Genomic DNA, 19,799 nt, shown 5'->3' with positions numbered 1-19,799 from the left:
ATATTGTAATGCTACCCGCCATCCATAGAAATAACCTCTGCGGTGACACGATTCCTCCCCTTATCGGTCGATAAGGGGACCCTTCACAGGTTTTCATAGGACTAATTATAGGTCCGCCACTTTTTGTACCAGAGCACAGTACTGCTAATGATGATAAGTATCCTACCTACCTTCCTTGTACATACAAGTATCAGAACCATAATAAGTGTTATGTGGGGAAAGAAAAACGTCTTTAGTCATACATCAATGCTTCTGTGAAAAGGGTCTATGGGCATCTAGCCAAATCTGCCATAGCAACAGGTGAGCAGGCTAGCACAGAAGTGTAGAAGACAACATATAACTCCACACATTGATAGACATGACAACATATCAAATGTAACTATAGAAAGGTCACAACCCACTTGCTTACCAGAGGGGGCGGGGGGGGGGGGGGGGGGGGTGGGGGGTGGTTTGTTTTTTTAATCATAAAAAAATAGGCAATCAACAGGCCTAATTCTTTTTTTTAATTAATGGTTGGCACCGATTAGCCTACATTTCAAACAGTTGATCATTCATCTTTATTGCAAACTAAAAAGCCATGAAACATTAAATTTCCCCCCAAAAACACAGAGATATTTAACAAGTAAATTGAAGTGCACATGTGCAAATGTCAAATAAAGTATTATGGCGATCACAACCGTGGTTGCCATGTTCCGGATGGCTGTGTCACGTTAAAATTGTACCGGGGGCGAAAATTGTACCGGCCTACGTCATCGTTTGTTTACATCCTGACAACCTGCCCGGCAACAGACGACGCGATGCAGAAAACATGTTTCCAAACGACGAAATAACATAATACAGATAGCGGATCGCTATCTGTATTATGATAGATAGCGATAACACTTGTTTTTACTTTATATTTGTATTGTATTTAATTGTTTAATCGAAACAATAAAAAAAATTGCCCGCAAAACGGGCGATCGCGTCAAATGACAAATGTTTTGCCCGCGAAACGGGCGATCGCGTCAAATGACGTAGGAGGGTTCTTGAAACATAATACAGATAACGGATCGCTAGATAACACTTGTTTTTACTTTATATTTGTATTGTATTGAATTGTTTAATCGAATTTAGCTAGTAAACTGAGTGTTTTAAGCAGGTTTCATAGTCTAGAATGTTCAAGAACCTTCCTACGTCATTTGACGCGATCGCCCGTTTCGCGGGCAAATTTTTTTATTGTTTCGATTAAACAATTAAATACAATACAAATATAAAGTAAAAACAAGTGTTATCTCTATCTATCATAATACAGATAGCGATCCGCTATCTGTATTATGTTATTTCGTCGTTTGGAAACATGTTTTCTGCATCGCGTCGTCTGTTGCCGGGCAGGTTGTCAGGATGTAAACAAACGATGACGTAGGCCTGTACAATTTTCGCCTTCAGAGTTGCACTTCTATGTATTATATTACAAATCGATGCATTATTTCCATTTTTCTAATCATGACTGACTTGAATTCTCACCGTTTGAACCCGTGATTGCCCACTCTCTTGGAGTCCCCCACGAGCCCCACATCACCTCCCCGTCACCCGCAGGAATGATCACTCAGTTGACGTTTTGCTCAGAGTTCCCAGAGGAGAGCCGCGATCCTACTTCAGTTCAGACATGAAGTTTGCGGTGGCAACTCTGAGCAACCTAATCTTAACTGTCTAAACTGGGTGGAATATAGAGTCATCCGAACTTATAACAATTATGCTCATACATTTGGGTTATAATCAGTTGATGAGGTGAGGGGGGATGTCATCCCCCTTTGGAATTAAAATTATCAAAATCATCCCCCTTCTGAAACAGCCCATCCCCTGTTATATTATCAATTAATGTGGAAATATTACCGCTATTTCATTTTCAACATTTAGTTTTTGCGCACATTGAGTAGGCTAAAATACTGTGGACGAGGGGCACATGCACACACAAATTTATGTCACTTCCGTCAGCGACATAGCAACGCTGCATGAGCCATGGCATGCACAGGTGATTTCAGCATCATGGCCAAGCGACAAGGAAAGCTTGATCTGAAGGCCCGATTCCACCGGACGCGTTACGCCTCGTGCCCACTACCTCCGTCCGTTGACTGATCCCCATTGACTTTGAATGGGGACGGACGCGCAATGCATTGTGGATCCGTCAGTTCCGTTGGAGCCTTCGGCTCCGTCAAAAAGTTGAAAAATGTTCAACTTTTTCGGCAGCGACGGATCTGTCATCCAATCAGATCGCGTATGTAAATTTAAGCACTGTGACGCGACTCGGGCTCTGACGAAACTGGAAAGCGGGAAATCGTGCAATGACAACGCAACAAGCAGGAAGAAGCGGGAAGAACCCGGCGAAGCGATTTGATTGGCTGACGGATGCCTCTGCAAAGACTACTCCCCCATCCGTCAGCCACGCCTTCCCACGTCCGTTGACTGACGGTGCAGTGGGCACGCTTCGTGCCCATTTTGCTATTGTTTGGTTGGAGGAAATTATCCCCCATCCAGTCATTTATCTCCTTGAGACACTCTAGGAGCGTCTGAAGGCAGTCCCTGGATCTAATTGTGAGTCGTCTGCGAAAAAGTGGAACGACCGGTTATATTTTCTTATTATATTCCCCAGTGGGAGCATATATAAACTGAACAGGATTGGACCCAGGATGGACCCCACAAGACAGAGGGGCAGAGGAGGAGGAGTGCTGACCTATGGACACTGAAAACGATCCATGGGAGAGGTAGGAGGAGAACCACTGCAGAGCCCCTAATACCAACCCACTGATGGAGACGGGTTCGAAGAGTGGGGTGGTCTACAGTGTCAAAGGCAGCACTTGGGTCTAATAAGACTAAGATGGCATTCTCACCCGTGTCTAGCGTGAGGAGTAGGTCATTAGACACTTTCAGCAAAGCCGTTTCAGTGCTGTGGCGTACCTTAAAGCCGGACTGAAAGGGCTCCAAGACATTGGCAGAGTTGAGAAATGGCAGTACTTGAGAGAGGACTGCTTTTTCCAGAATTTTTTAAAAGAATGGTAGTTTAGATATGGGACGGTAGTTATTTGGGCAGTTCACATCCAGGTTATGTTTCTTAAAGGTCCCATGACATGCTATTTTATGTATTCTTTAATAAAGGTATTAGTGGGCAACTAACACAGTATTCAAAGACGCTCCCGAAATTCAGCCGTGGTGCAGAGTTACAGCCACTCCGAGCCAGTCGCACATTGAGCTTCCCCCAAATGCGCTGTTTTGGCGTCTGTAGCTATAATGCAAATGAGGAGCGAGGCGGGTCAAGGAGGAGGGTGGGGGTGTGGCCCTGACCAGCTTGCAGCCACGGTACCATGCGCTCTGTTTACAGTGGATGTATCGCAATGGCGAGGCGCACACAGCCTTTAGCCGTGTTCTGTAAATATTCTAGAACACACGGGAGTCCTGGAGCTCTATATCTAAATATAATCATATAGCCTACATAGATAACTATATCATATATATTTTATAACAGCCAAAAGCTGTGTGAGCCGATATTATGAATCTCAAACGACCGCATTGGGTTCTCCGACGTTCCTGGTTCTTCAACGTCCACATCAATGTGAAGTAGAGTGAACCGCGACAAGGAGGAGAAAGGGATCGTTGCCGGGCAGCACTTAGGCACCTCCGCCTCCGGCAGTGGTCCCTCAGCGGGGCTCAAGCGGGAGACATTCGCCGCCAACAATCTCTTTCTCCTCCATGTCGTGGTTCATGTTCTTGAGGGAGTCAAAGCCAAAGTTCCTTCCCCCCCAATTCATTCTCAACCTTGGCTGAGATAACCCCCAATACGAATCACGGCCAAAAGCTGTGTGCGCCTCCAGACGATATTATGAATCACAAACGACTTTGTCTGGTTCTGCGACGTCTCTGGTTCTTCCACTTTCACATCAACCTGAAGTCGACTGAACCGCGCGCTGCCTGCCGCCGGATGATGGTGCCTCGCGGCAACCGGCGGCATGTCGCAGTTCATGTACTTCAGCGAGTCAAAGCCAAAGTTCCTTTCCCACAATTCCTTCTCAACTATGGCTCAGATAACCCCCACAACAGTCTCGTTGTGGAAATACAAGACATGTCAAAGAACCGACAAGAAACACTTGCGTTACAGTGTGTGCATTCACACGTCACACACACATGTGGCGCTCGCACGGTCGAGTCTCATTGACGGGCCAACGTCTCTGGGCAGGCCAGGCAGAGTAAGGGGAGGAGCTTAGATGCTTGATGACATCCTAAACACAGACATTCCAAATCAGCGCACTTGAGCCTCCGTTTTTTCAAAGGCGAGCAGAACAGCTAGTGCTCGTTTTACACCAAACGCAAGTTTTAGCCACTGGGGGACCATAGGCAGGCTAGGGGAACTCATATTTATGTTAGAAAACCTCATAAAGTGAGATTTTCATGTCATGGGACCTTTAAGCAACGGCTGGACAACCGTGTGCTTGAAATAAGAGGGAACAGTAGTTTAGGAGTTTAGCTTGACATTAACCAAGATAAAGGACAATTAAATGAACCGCACCAAACATGTAGAAGTCAATGTGGGATTTTAATATATAAACAAAAACACTTGACAGAAGTTTAATACAATTTTGTAAAGGAAAGCAGAGGAAAACATTTTCCCAATTGAATCTTTTCAAAATGTCACCACCAAGCAAGTGAAGAGGTTTGTGTAAAAGCAGTCCTCCCTGACCAGCTCTGTCCCTGACTCTAAACCCTGACTCTCAACCCTAACGCTAAACCCTCTGAGGGCAGGAAGACGCACCTTCAGTGTAAAGGTTTGAACCACAGAGAAGGAAGAAAAGAGGAAGCAGTAGAGAGAAGTGAAGTTAGTGACAGACGTGAGGGAAAGGCGTGTGGAAGCACACGGTTACATGTGGGGTCAAGAAGATCACTCCCACTGGAGGTCATTGATCCATCAGCCTCAGACTGCTGAGCTCAGCAGGTCTTCTGGAGGACGAGGCTCAGATGAACTGAGGAGACGGGACCAGCAGGATGTCTGGATCAGGGCGGGTTCAGCACAGGTGTGTCTACCCCCGACCAAACAGGATCAGGTGAGGTTCATCTCAGGTGTGTCTGCCCGGACCAAACAAGGACATTGATTAGGTTCAATATTCAAAAGATGCAACATTATCTGAACCAAAGATAAGTCATTAAGGAGCAGGCAGTCTTTAGGCCGCCTTGCTCAAGGACGCATCACTGTATTCTGAGGACTTGAACCCGGCACCATTGGTTTGAGAGTTGAACCCCCAACCCCCTACCTAGTCCACTATGTCCAGATAATGCAAACTTATGAGGAATCCTTGATGGTAGAGTCCTGGTGGTCCTCAGGATTTGCCTTCCAGATGTACGGCTTCTCCATCAGTCCTCCAGATTCCTGGTCTGGTTACAAACGTAATTTGTCTCTAATGTAATGTAACAAACACAGTAGTAGTTTGTCTCTTATGAAAGGTAACAAACACAGGAGTAGTTGGGCTCTTATATCAGGTAACAAACACAGTAGTAGTTGGGCTCTAATGTAAGGTAACAAACACAGTAGTAGTTTGTCTCTAATGTAAGGTAACAAACACAGGAGAAGTTGGGCTCTAATGCAAGGTAACAAACACAGGAGTAGTTTGTCTCTAATGTAAGGTCACAAACACAGGAGTAGTTGGGCTCTAATGGCGCGGAACAAAGTAGCAGCTGTAGTTTGACTGGTAAACAACCACAATAGTATGCCGCAACTTGTACTGGACAAACTAATCCTGCGTTACAACAAGTCCACTGTTAATTTTTGGCAAACTTACGAGGATCCTGGTTGGTGGAGTGAGGTCGTCCTCCAGAGTCTTGGCTCCTCCATCAGCTCTCCTCAGCCAGAGTCCTGGTCTGGAACAAACAGCGCAAGTCTGGCCCTAAAGTCTGGTAACAAACATGTAGTTTGTCTTATTTTTTAGCCCTTTATTTCCAGTTTGTTTGGTTAATACAAACTTACAATCCTTGTTGGTAGAGTGATGTCATCCTCCAGATTCATGGCTCCCCTACCAGCTCGCCTCCGCTCCAGAAACACGTTCTAGTAAGAAAACACAGCGGTAGTTGGTTAACGCATGTCAAAGTAACAGCTGTATTTTGTCCTTCAAGTCAACCATGTAAATAAATATAAACTTACAAGGAATCCTTGTTGGTCGATTCCTAGTCGTCCTCCAGCGTCTCAGCTCCTCCAGCAGTTCTCCTCAGACAGAGTCCTGGTCTGGAACAAACATCGAAAGTCTTGCTTCAATATGTGGTAAAACAGATGTAGTTGTCTGGTATATATGGTTGTGAAGATGTGAATGGCATCTTCACTGTTTTTAAACATGTTTTAAAAGATTACGTGCTCCTGTCTGGCTGGTTAGCCGTGATAGTCCGCAGGTGTGGCTCATAGGCTAATTGAGCCACACCCATTCTGGTGCTCTTTAAGAGGGCCAGAGTTTTAGACTGGAGGGCTGGAGTTGTGCAAGTGACTCGACAGTAGTGCTGTGTTTTAAGTAAAGAGATGCTTTTTAACAACAACAATGTGCGTGAAGAAAGCTATTTTTCACAATGGTACAAACACAGATAGTTTGTGGTAGCAGTATTCTACGAGAAGCAGCAGTGAGTGTGATGATCCCTTCAGAGTCACTTTGACTCTTGCATAACCCCCGTATGAATTAACTCAAATCACAGCCTGGCACAAATTTAAAGTCATAAGATGATCAAAAGCAGACCTAAACTATCGTGGATTTTAGTGTTTCAGATGAGCTTGGTGATAGTTACCCTCTGGTCCGGTGCTGCAGGCTCCTGGTCTCCAGCCCCAGTCTCCGGTCCACCCTGGCACCACAAGCCTCCGGTCCCCAGCCTCTCAGCCTCGCCTTTCAGTTACCGCAGCAGGTTTATATCAGCATTTGCCCAACAATAAACTTAATTAACTCATCCGAAACCGAATTACAATTAATTGAACCATTATTTTATAACTGAAGGCTAGAAAGACTTGAGACCGGACATGAGCATCCCGTTTTTGGGAATGAAGACAGAGCAGTCCACAAGTTTAAAGAAGTGGTTCAGGCCATGCATTAAAACTGACCTGAGAAGACTCTACTCACAGAGCACTGACCTGTTCTGGAGGACTTCTGACAGGAGGTGGAGGTCTGGCTCTGGGTGAGGAGGTGGAGGTCTTGCTCTGGTTGTCAATACTACAACGTTCTATGCTAACCATTGGGACTAAATCAAGTGACCACATTCAGAAACTTCCACGGCGGGAAGCACACACCGTCCGACAGGAATCCGAACATTCCGGCCGGAACCAACCAAAGAAAAAACGGAACCAGCGCCTCACCTTGAGCTGAACGGAGGAAGATCCTGAAGTCCAGCGATGGTCTTCATTAAAACACAGCCAACAGACTTACCTTGAGGAGATCTGTTTGTTGCTGTTGGTCATTACTACTATTCAGTGTACCTTTACATTATTATGCACCCAGTGTGTATATGTTATATCACTCAAAACCGTATGAAGAACCAAACTACCATGTACGTCCCACAACAACTTTAAACCTCAAATCCTTGCCTAAGAACAATGGAATCATTCAATACAAAACCGTGTCTAGATTTTACAATTATATAGAAGCCCAATTCCTGAACTATCCAAACATCTTCATGGTCTAAAGATTTACAGACTTGACATGCCATTGTGTTATAATCACCTAAGTCTGAACACAACAACGGTTCCCTTAAATCAGAACCAATCATTCAGCTAGTCCTGTCCGAAACAAATACAGTTCAGCCTGAGAAGACATGCAACTGAGAGCAAGACAAGATCCACAGGGCTCTCCATCAATCCAGCCAGGTAGGAAGAGCCGTCTCATTACAGGTCTGAAGGTCATCTTGAATATCCATTGAGGACCCTTTCCAACTTCAGACTCTCCTTGTGGAATGCCTTTAGGTGTCCATCCTCCATTGATCCTGATTGGTGTAGTCCTAGTTTGAAGTCACTGATCTGAACACGCGGCTTTCATCCTTTTAAACTTGATTTGGATACTCTCCTTCCTGCCCAGTGTGTTGGATATCGCTCTGGAGGGTTGCTCAGGGCTCTTCATGTCTACTGGAGGCCCTTCAGTAAACGTGTGGCCATCCATCAGGTATGATTTATTTGACCATTCCAATATCCCAAGCCAATCACACAGACCCCCGTATGAACATTATCACTGTCAAAGCAAGCCGGACACGCACACATAGAACCCAGGACACGCACGTAAAACCCCATGCCAGGTGTGAGTGGGACACGGACGCACGGACGGACGCACGGACGGACGCACGGACGGACGCACGGACGGACGCACGGACGGACGCACGGACGGACGCACGGACGGACGGACGGACGGACGGACCCATTTAATTTCAAACCCAAACGCACACACCACTGAGCCATAAAAGGCCAAACAATCATGCAGGGTAAAAACCTCATGCCAAATAACATTCCATCATCCAACCCCAGCTCTCCTGCCAGGGCACCCAGAACAGAACAACCAATGTCTCCAGAGACGTAAATTATTTACAACATTCTTCAGTGGCGTCCCACATTGGTGATGGATTATGCTTGGCGTCTCCAAATGTGTCCCAGGTTGATTCAACGTCTCTGAAGTCATGTCTTTGTAGTCCAGTGGTTTCCTGAATGAGGGGCCTTCAGAGATGGAAACGGTGCAGCTTTAGTCAGCCTGAGGACAGGAAGGAGGTCATCTGTTCAGAAGACCACCCAGTGGAGGGGGGTGGCTCTTGAGGAGCAGGATCCATCTGGGGATGGCCCCAAATAAGACCTTCATGGAAATTAAACTGTTCCTGAGGAGTCATGATGCCTGGAGGAGACTGTTGAATGTGTTCCATGGTTCTCTGTGTCAGACTGAAGTTGTGTTTTAGTCGTTGAGATGAGGAGCCCCCTCATCTCCCCCTGGTGTTTCTCCTTCTGAATCCCTGAGTCCATTTTAAAGAACATTCCAGTCCATGTAACTGACGTCACGACGGTTTCTCAAACACTCGCTTTCCCCTGAGGGGGTGTGCCTACAGACCTGTAGACTTCAGACAGCTCTGTATCCCAGTATGCACCTCTGCTCACTCAGACCACACCCTCATCAGTAAAGCAACACTCATGTGATGAAGATGCAGAGCTCAGGAGAGTAGCTGAAAAGAAGACTGATGATATCAGAACCCAACCCATTACTCCAGCTTACAACAATAACTTGGAGCCTGTAACCATTTTAAAAAATCATTAAAACCAACATAAACCAAACACCTAAGTAACCCATGAACCAATAAAACATCCTCACTACTCAGAACAACCGTCAGGTTACGGGCTAACTCACCAGGAAGCCAAAATACATCAATGTGCCCAAGAGTAATGAGAAACTTATGACTTACAGTTTGCAGTTCATCTTCATGGTCAAGTTGGGATACTCACAGAACTGCAGTTGAATATCCATGATAGACCTTTGAAGGAAAGAACAGTTTTCTCATGGTCCCCAAACTTGGCCACCGTCGCACAGTTCAACATCTACCATCTCCATTAAATCAGATGAACGACAACAAATTCAGGGCTTTTGGGATCATGCAACTTTTAAATAATGATTATGATAATTAACTAATCCAGCTTTTTGATACAAGTTATACTTATTATTTGACTGTCATAAGTCAAGAGTGATTTTCTTCTTACGTTGAATGTATAGTCTCTAAAATGTTACTTTAAGGTAGAATCATTGTTTAAATTTCAAATGAGTAAAACCACCACAATCCCAGACTTCCTTCACACATCAGTAATTTATATTCAACATTCAAGTCACGTAAGTGACGTCAGTGACAACATGTAGTTTGTCTTATTTTAAAGCCCTTTATTTCCACTTTGTTAGGTTAATACAGACTTACAATCCTTGTTGGTAGAGGGATGGTCATCCTCCAGATTCACGGCTCCCCTACCAACTCGCCTCCGCTCCAGAAACACATTCTAGTAAGAAAACACAGCGGTAGTTGGTTATCGCATGTCAAAGTAACAGCTGTATGTTGCCCTTTAAGTCAACCATGTTAAGTAAATACAAACTTACGAGGAATCCTTGTTGGTCGATTCCTAGTTGTCCTCCAGCGTCTCAGCTCCTCCATCAGCTCTCCTCAGACAAAGTCCTGGTCTGGAACAAACAGCGGAAGGCTTGCTTCAACATGTGGTAAAACAGATGTAGTCGTCTGGTATATATGGTACAAACGCCGGTAGTTTGGGATAGCAGTATTCTACGAGAAGTGGCAGTGAGTGTGATGATCACTTCAGAGTCAGGCACCATCTACCCCACGACAGACGTCATTCACCAGGCAGGCCCTCCACCAGCTCCTCCACCAGCCCAGGGCCTTCAGCACGGCTCCTCCATCAGCTCCTTCAGCACGGCTCCTCCATCAGCTCGGCACCTCCATCAGCTCCTTCAGCCATGGATTACTGGTCTGGTTACAAACACAGTTGGTCTCAGCAGTAAATCACCTGGGGACGCAACACACCCCACCTCCTGCATCTGAGGTTCACTTGTAAAATGTATGACAAATTTAAACACTTAAATTAGACAACGTCTGCAGATTGTCGCGTTCAGCAATTCATCCACAACGGTCGTAGCAGCACTAGTAACATTAATGGCTCATGACTCTTGCATAACCCCCGTATGAATTAACTCAAATCACAGCTTGGCACAGAATTAAAGTCATAAGATGATGAAAACCAGACCTAAACTACCATGGATTTTAATGTTTCAGATTAGCTTGGTGATGGTTACCCTCTGGTCCGGTGCTGCAGGCTCCTGGTCTCCAGCATCAGTCTCCGGTCCACCCTGGCACCACAAGCCTCCGGTCCCCAGCCTCTCAGCCTCGCCTTTCAGCTACAGCAGCAGGTTTATATCAGCATTTGCCCAACAATAAACTTAATTGACTCATCCGAAACCGAGGTACACAATTAATTGAACTATTATTTTATAACTCAAGGCTAGAGAAGACTTAAACCAGACATGAGCAGCCCGTTTTTGGGAATGAAGACAGAGCAGTCCACAAGTTTAAAGAAGTGGTTCAGGCCATGCATTGAAACTGACGTGAGAAGACTCTACTCACACAGAGCACTGACCTGTTCTGGAGGACTTCTGACAGGAAGTGGAGGTCTGGCTCTGGGGGAGGAGGTGGAGGTCTTGCTCTGGGTGAGGAGGCAGACACCTTGGGACAAACTACATGTTACCTTTTTAACCTTGTACAGTTCTAGAGTATCTTCTACTGTAACATGTGGGAATGATGGCCATTATTTTAGCTTTGATATTATCCAGTTGGTAACTCTGTACCAAAGTCGTTGTTTAACCTCATTCCATTGGGTAGGGTTTAACTTCTGTGGCAATTAATGACAGCAGATATTTAGAACGTACAAAAGCTGAAGTAACAAAGAACACTAAGCAGTATCGATATTAAATCAAATATACTCAGCCATATTCAGGTAGTGGGTTCCATTGAAGAAATGTCAAATTATCTTCCACCTTGAAATGATTTTCAGCCTTCCCTGATGTAAAAAATGGGCCCGCAAGTAGAACGCTGTTTTGTACGCAGTGAGAGTCCCGTCACGTCATCGTGGTTAAAAGTACGGCGCAACCATCGGAAATTAACATATTGTACGACGTACGTGTCAGTATGTATTTAATATCTAACTTAAGTTGTTTAAGATAGGGGGCAACAATTCCCAATGGAAACCGCCTGAAAATTGTTTCCGTTGGCAACGGCTCGGGGTTACGCAAATACAATACAGAACGTTCCGCCAGATCCCCTCAGGGGACTCCCGTCCAACTAACTGCCAGGTGGTTTGTTATGGTTGTCAAGACTACAACGTTCTATGCTAACCATTGGGACTCACTCAAGTGATCACACTCAGAACCTTCCACTGCGGGAAGCACAAATGTTCGGCCGGAATGTTCCGGCGGAACATTCCGGCCGGAACCAACCAAAGAAAAAACAGAACCAGACTACAACGTCCTATGCTAACCATTGGGACTAAATCAAGGGATCGCACTCAGAACCTTCCACGTCGGGAAGCACAAATGTTCGGCCGGAATGTTCCGGCGGAACATTCCGGCCGGAACCAACCAAAGAAAAAACAGAACCAGCACCTCACCTTGAGCTGAACGGATGAAGATCCTGAAGTCCAGCGATGGTCTTCATTAAAACACAGCCAACAGACTTACCTTGAGGAGATCTGTTTGTTGCTGTTGGTCATAACTACAATTCAGTGTACCTTTCCATTATTATGCACCCAGTGTGTACAAGTTATATCACTCAAAACCGTACGAAGAACCAAACTACCATGTACATCCGTTTAAACAACTTTAAACCTAAAATCCTGGAATCATTCAATACAAAACCGTGTCTACATTTTACAATTATCTAGATTATTCAGGGTACAAACCATACAGAGCAAATCTAAACGTTGTGCTCACAGAGAGCTGACCATAGCCCTGCAACGTCATCCTGACCGCCTCATCACCAACAGCAAATCATGCCAGCCAGCCAACACATGTACAGCTCCAGTGCGAAGTGGGCATCTGAGTGAAAGGACTGCCCATAATAAAAAGAAGCCCAATTCCTGAACTATCCAACCATCTTCATTGTTTAAAGATTTACAGACTTGACATGCCATTGTGTTCTAATCACCTTAGTCTACTCCCTCGTTACTTATAAAACTCTACATCTCCATCACTAGAGTGTTACATCCTACTCATGGGGGTGGGGTCTGAGTGAGCAGAGATGCATGCTGGGATACAGTGCTGTCTGAAGTTCTCAGTTCTATAGACACGCCCCTCAGGAGAAACCAAGTGTTTGAGAATCTGCCGTGACATCAGTTACATGAGCTGGAATATCCTTCAAGATGGCGCCAGGATTCTCAGAGGAGAAAGGCCAAGATGAAGATGTGTGGGTTCTTCCTCTCAGCCAGTGGAACACAACAACGGGCTTCATCAGAGTACCATGGAACACTTTGAAACATTCTCCTCTTTACACCTTGAAGCCCCATTGAAGGTTTCCTTACCTCCTCAGCTGAAGAGCACAACTTCAGCTCGAAGAGCGCACTAGCTGGAGTTTCCGGATTGGTTCTGATTTAAGGGAACCAATCGTTCAGCTAGTCCTGTCCGAAACAAATACAGTTCAGCCTGAGAAGACGTGCAACTGAGAGCAAGACAAGATCCACAGGGCTCTCCATCAATCCAGCCAGGTAGGAAGAGCAGTCTCATTACAGGTCTTAAGGTCATCTTGAATATCCATTGAGGACCCTTTCCAACTTCAGACTCTCCTTGTGGAATGCCTTTAGGTGTCCATCCTCCATTGATCCTGATTGGTGTAGTCCTAGTTTGAAGTCACTGATCTGAACACGCCGCTTTCATCCTTTTACACTTGATTTGGATACTCTCCTTCCTGCCCAGTGTGTTGGATATCGCTCCGGAGCGTCGCTCAGGCTCTTCATGTCTACTGGAGGCCCTTCAGTAAACATGTGGCCATCCATGAGGTATGATTTATTTGACCATTCCAATATCCCAAGCCAATCACACAGACCCCCGTATGAACATTATCACTGCCAAAGCAAGCCGGACACGCACACATAGAACCCAGGACACGCACGTAGAACCCCATGCCAGGTGTGAGTGGGACACGGACGGACGGACGCACGGACGGACGGACGGACGCACGGACGGACGCACGGACGGACGGACGCATCCATTTAATTTCAAACCCAAACACACACACACACACCACTGAGCCATAAAAGGCCAAACAATCATGCAGGGTAAAAACCTCATGCCAAATAAAATTCCATCATCCACCCCCAGCTCTCCTGCCAGGGCACCCAGAACAGAACAACCAATGTCTCCAGAGACGTAAATTATTTACAACATTCTTCAGTGGCGTCCCACATTGGTGATGGATTATGCTTGGCGTCTCCAAATGTGTCCCAGGTTGATTCAACGTCTCTAAATTCATGTCTTTGTAGTCCAGTGGTTTTCTGAATGAGGGGCCTTCAGAGATGGAAACGGTGCAGCTTTTGTCCGCCTGAGGACAGGAAGGAGGTCATCTGTTCAGAAGACCACCCAGTGGAGTGGGGTGGCTCTTGAGGGGCAGGATCCATCTGGGGATGGCCCCAAATAAGACCATCATGGAAATGAAACTGTTCCTGAGGAGTCACGATGCCTGGAGGGGACTGTTGAATGTGTTCCATGGTTCTCTGTGTCAGACTGAAGTTGTGTTTTAGTCGTTGAGATGAGGAGCCCCCTCATCTCCCCCTGGTGTTTCTCCTTCTGAATCCCTGTGTCCATCTTTAAGAACATTCCAGTCCATGTAACTGACGTCACGACAGTTTCTCAAACACTTGGTTTCCCCTGAGGAGGCGTGTCTACAGACCTGTAGACTTCAGAAAGCTCCGTTTCCCAGTATGCACCTCTGCTCACTCAGACCACACCCTCATCAGTAAAGCAACACTCATGTGATGAAGATGCAGAGCTCAGGAGAGTAGAATGAAAGAAGACTGACGAAATCAGAACCCAACCCATTATTCCAGCTTACAATAACTTTAGCCTGTAACCATTTTAACAAATCATTAAAACCAACATCAACCAAACACCTAAGTAACCCATGAACCAATAAAACATCCTTACTACTCAGAACAACAATCAGGTAACAGGTTAACTCACCAGGAAGCCAAAATACATCAATGTGCCCAAGAGTAATGAGAAATTAATGACTTACAGTTTGCAGTTCATCTTCATCTTCATGGTTAAGTTGGGATACTCACAGAACTGCAGTTAAATATCCATGATAGACCTTTGAAGGAAGGAACAGTTTACTCATGGTCCAAATTTCAAATGAGAGTTAAACCACCAAAATCCCCAATTTCCAGTGATTTATATTCAACATACAAGTCACGTCAGTTGTGCTTTGCCAATTCTACTCACATCAGGTTCAGATGAGATGCTCCTCTTTACTTCAAAAAGTCTTTAACCTGAGAACAGGAAGAGATATTAAATAAGTCACAACAGACCTCAATAAAACAGTACACACACGTTCTGGTTTCTGTGAACACAACATACGTTTGGGAGCCGCTACACTGCCAAACACACAAATGTACTGTCCGGTTCCCTCTTAAGTGAAACGCACCAGATGCAACCAATTAACTAATTAAGAAAACCACTTGGCAGCCGAGCGGCGGCAGGTGAGCTAATTAGTAAAACTCAATGCAGGTTCGGCACCCTGTGGTCTTCTTGGTAACAGTGAGAGGCTATTTCAGCTCTGTGTTTGATCTTAAATGAACTCCCTCATTTTAATTAAAGGGATGAGTCTGATTTGACTGATTTAGATTCATACTTCAAAACGAAAAGTCTTCATTAAATTCACCTTACTGTGTGCGCGAGTGAGTGTGCGCGAGTGAGTGAGTGTGTGAGAAGGAAGCTTTCATCAGAGAGACTCATTCACTGGTTAAACTCGAGTCCACACACACACACTGGAGTCCACACACACACACTGGAGTCCACACACACACACTGGAGTCCACACACACACACTGGAGTCCACACACACACACTGGAGTCCACACACACACACTGGAGTCCACACACACACACTGGAGTCCACACACACACACTGGAGTCCACACACACACACTGGAGTCCACACACACACACTGGAGTCCACACACACACACTGGAGTCCACACACACACACTGGAGTCCACACACACACACTGGAGTCCACACACACACACTGGAGTCCACACACACACACTGGAGTCCACACACACACACTGGAGTCCACACACACACACTGGAGTCCACACACACACACTGGAGTCCACACACACACACTGGAGTCCACACACACACACTGGAGTCCACACACACACACTGGAGTCCACACACACACACTGGAGTCCACACACACACACACTGGAGTCCACACACACACACACTGGAGTCCACACACACACACACTGGAGTCCACACACACACACACTGGAGTCCACACACACACTGGAGTCCACACACACACTGGAGTCCACACACACACACACACACACACACACACACACACACACACACACACACACACACACACACACACACACACACCACACACACACACACCACACACCACACACCACACACCACACACCACACACCACACACTCACTGGAGTCAACACACACACACACACACACACACACATTCACTGGAGTCAACACACATTCACTGGAGTCAACACACACACACACACACACTCACTGGAGTCAACACACACACACACACACACACTGGAGTCCACACACACTGGAGTCCACACACACATTCACTGGAGTCCACAGACACACACTGGAGTCAACACACACACTGGAGTCAACACACACACTGGAGTCAACACACACACTGGAGTCAACACACACACTGGAGTCAACACACACACTGGAGTCAACACACACACTGGAGTCAACACACACACACACACTGGAGTCAACACACACACACACACTGGAGTCAACACACACACACTGGAGTCAACACACACACAGACACACTGGAGTCAACACACACACAGACACACTGGAGTCAACACACACTGGAGTCAACACACACTGGAGTCAACACACACTGGAGTCAACACACACACCTCCCCAAAGAGCCGGGTTCCATGTACAAATCACACGTTTAAGCGAGGGTTAAGCCGCACTCAGCATTTATTGCATACATCTTAGACAATACATTATACTCACGTACTCTAGGGTCTCCATGAGCCTAGCCCCTCGCGGACCCGAGCGCTTCCTTCTCTCTGGCTCCCGTTCCTCGCAAATGTCAGTCCTCATGCTCCTTTTAAAGTCTCTTCCTGGCTGTCCAGCCAGGTGTCTCCCATCTCGCTGATTGGGGTTCGGTAGGTGCTCTCCGTCGCCAGCTGGTGGGTGACGGTCGTATCTTCCGTCCAGGATGAAACCTCGGGCCCGTCAGGGCCGAGGTTTAAGGGGCGGGACGCCACAACGCACACCATAGGTATACACCAGATACACATACACCATAGTTACACACCATATAGATACACAACATAAAGATAAACACACCAAATAGACACACACCAAATATTAACTTAATATAGATACAAACTATATAGATACCCCCCCCCCCACCCACACACACACACACACACACACACACACACACACACACACACACACACACACACACACACACACACACGCAAAAGATACACTCCATACAGTTCTGGTCACTAAATACTACTCCTCCTTCACTCTTCTCCTTCTCCCCTCTAATCCTTTTCTCCTCTCCTTCCGTCTCTCTTCCACACATATCACATTTTTATTGCCTCTACTCAAGAGAATAGATTTTGGGTGGGGATAGGTTTCATAAACATCCGGGGCTTAGCCCAGAGTGAAAATGAAAATGCTGTGCGCCAAATTTATGTGTATGCTTTATTGTGCATGCAAACTTTTTCATAATGCTTTATTTAAATAAACGAAATACGCGGTTTATTATAGCTTTAAATAGCTACCTGACTGTTATGCTGCTTATCCCCAAATGTCTAAAGTTCCATTCAAGTTATTGCAAATGAATACAAGTGAGGCAGACCTTACAGATATACACATACACTGACACATACACACACACACACACACACACACACACACACACACACACACACACACACACACACACACACACACACACACACACACACACACACACACACACACACACACACACACACACACACACACACGCACAGATCTGACTGGGGATAGGAAAGATTAATACACTCGAGGTGGAAAACAGGTTGTTGTTTATTCTATTGCCAGAAGGACTATGTCTATCTAGACTAGGCTACTTATAAATGTTTATGAATATTTTTATTTTATTCTTTAATTTTTTTTCCCAAAGATCATATTCAGGGCTAATAAATACCGTCCGAGGCTTTAGCCCCGAATAAAACAGCATAGGGATACCACTGCCTTAAACTAACGTATTTATCCACGATAGCAGACACTTTAAATAATAGTTATAATTACATGCAATTTATTAATCTCAACGAAATTTCAAATAGTATACTAGATACATGCAAATATATATAAAGGAAAATATACGAAAATGAAACAGCTAAAGTTAATGCAAAATTATGATGTAGTCGAGTACAAACAGTCTACTCTCATTGCAGTCTTTGGAAGTTAATTCTGACTGATATACTGTTATCTTCCACAGCATAACATAACACATCTCAGGAAGTGGTGGTGCTCCACTTTGTTGGAGAATCTCCATACTGAAGGGTATAGTTCTTCTGAAGCAGATGTGCTGTGAATTCCAATATTAACACAACCGTAACAATGACCTACAAAAACGAATTGTGAATCGAAATGAAATCATATATTGATGGTTATTAAGCATACGATATGCACCGCAAGAAAATAAAAATGCAGACGTTTTTGCAAAGCAAACAATTTCTGTTCCCTCTTTCTTCATTTGTCACTGGAAGTCGTTCCCCATTTTGTGATACTTTTCCATCATTGCCAGTACGTTGTTTTTTTTATTATATCAATATTAATTTAAACAAAAATAAATAAATATAAAGAGAAAAGTTGACTCCCTCTAGCTTTCAATTCAATCCTGTTATTTGTTAGTTTTAATCCGACTGTACATTACTTTGAAAGGATGAACCTCCGTTTTGTGGTTTAGGGTTAGGGTTAGACCTCACTAGACCTCACTCCCAGAGGTCCACGGACGGTGCAGTTTTTTTTCCACCACTGGGATGCTGACGGCGTTACCCGCCTACATTTTTTTCCTTTGGCGGCCCTCAGTCAAATTTTGGGTTCCTAAATTGGCCCTCAGCTATCAAAACTTTGAGAACCCCTGTTGCAGACCAACTTCGGAAAACTGTAGTTCCACCATAGAAACGCTAGAGGTCAGCAATACTCCCCGTCGCGCAATGACGTCGGTTAGGAAAAGTGGAGTCGAATTCATTTTAAACAGCGCTGTCTTTTCCTATGTTCGAAAGGAAGCACATTTTCATCTCTCCTTGACCCGATGACGTTTTCCACAAAGGTTAAGCAAAGGATAGGAGATTTGACTATTCGTAGAGGAATAGGAACACAGCTAAGGAGTCTCATCGCGTCCGCCATCTTGTCGTCACGTGACAGCACTTGGACATTGGATGCATATATATTAATATTATATTATTAATATAATAATTATATTATTATTATATTATGGATGTTAATATATCTATGGTTGGATGTCCATGTCCTACAGGCTGCAGCGAGACCTCCTTTTCTCGGTCACGACGGCACCAAATTAGAATTTTATTTTATTATTCGACTACATTGCATATAGGACCCAATTTCAATACATATTCATTCCTCCACCGGTGAAATGCTCCTTTAAAGGCACCCAGTGCAACTTTATGTAAACATTCAATGAAAAATAAACATTCAATTTCTAGTCTTTTTTACACGTATTAAGTTTCAATAACTCCATACCATTACATATCGACATTCAAGGAGCAAAGATGAGACGTCGTTGTGTGGTGAGAACTGATAGAAAATCGTAAACAACAACAATCGCCGGTGGGGAGAAGCCATTTTTCCATTGACTGGAAGCCTGCTTTATTTATTGTAGGTTACAAAAAATAAAGAAAATGGCGGCATTGTTGTTGTTATCGATTTTGTATCAGTTCTCACCACACAACGACGTCTCATCTTTGCTGCTTAAATG

At 45.1% G+C, this 19,799-nt stretch overlaps 2 long non-coding RNA genes across 13 annotated transcripts; one reads left to right on the top strand and one right to left on the bottom strand.

The window, feature by feature from the left end:
• Nucleotides 1-4,536: 4,536 nt before the first annotated feature.
• On the bottom strand, nt 4,537-15,045 carry LOC132472149 (uncharacterized). 12 transcript variants are annotated; one of them, XR_009529021.1, is made up of 10 exons: nt 14,994-15,045; nt 11,144-14,862; nt 10,803-10,904; nt 10,447-10,479; nt 10,330-10,403; nt 10,095-10,175; nt 5,987-6,064; nt 5,802-5,913; nt 5,277-5,397; nt 4,537-5,091 (listed from the first exon to the last, which is right to left on the bottom strand). It is a non-coding gene; the product is annotated as an uncharacterized LOC132472149 (long non-coding RNA). The 12 variants fall into 12 exon arrangements; XR_009529019.1 differs by lacking the exon at nt 10,095-10,175 and adding an exon at nt 6,161-6,241; XR_009529020.1 differs by lacking the exon at nt 5,987-6,064 and adding an exon at nt 9,919-9,997 and having other exon boundaries at nt 5,277-5,420; nt 10,095-10,199; nt 10,323-10,479.
• On the top strand, nt 8,847-9,361 carry LOC132472165 (uncharacterized). Its single transcript, XR_009529029.1, has 2 exons — nt 8,847-9,054; nt 9,086-9,361. It is a non-coding gene; the product is annotated as an uncharacterized LOC132472165 (long non-coding RNA).
• Nucleotides 15,046-19,799: the final 4,754 nt, after the last annotated feature.

This window comes from Gadus macrocephalus, chromosome 14 (assembly GCF_031168955.1).
Source record: "Gadus macrocephalus chromosome 14, ASM3116895v1".
In the NCBI taxonomy this organism is placed as follows: Eukaryota; Metazoa; Chordata; class Actinopteri; order Gadiformes; family Gadidae; genus Gadus; species Gadus macrocephalus.
Note: the sequence above shows the minus strand (reverse complement) of the source record. Positions and strands in the feature narration are given on the sequence as shown.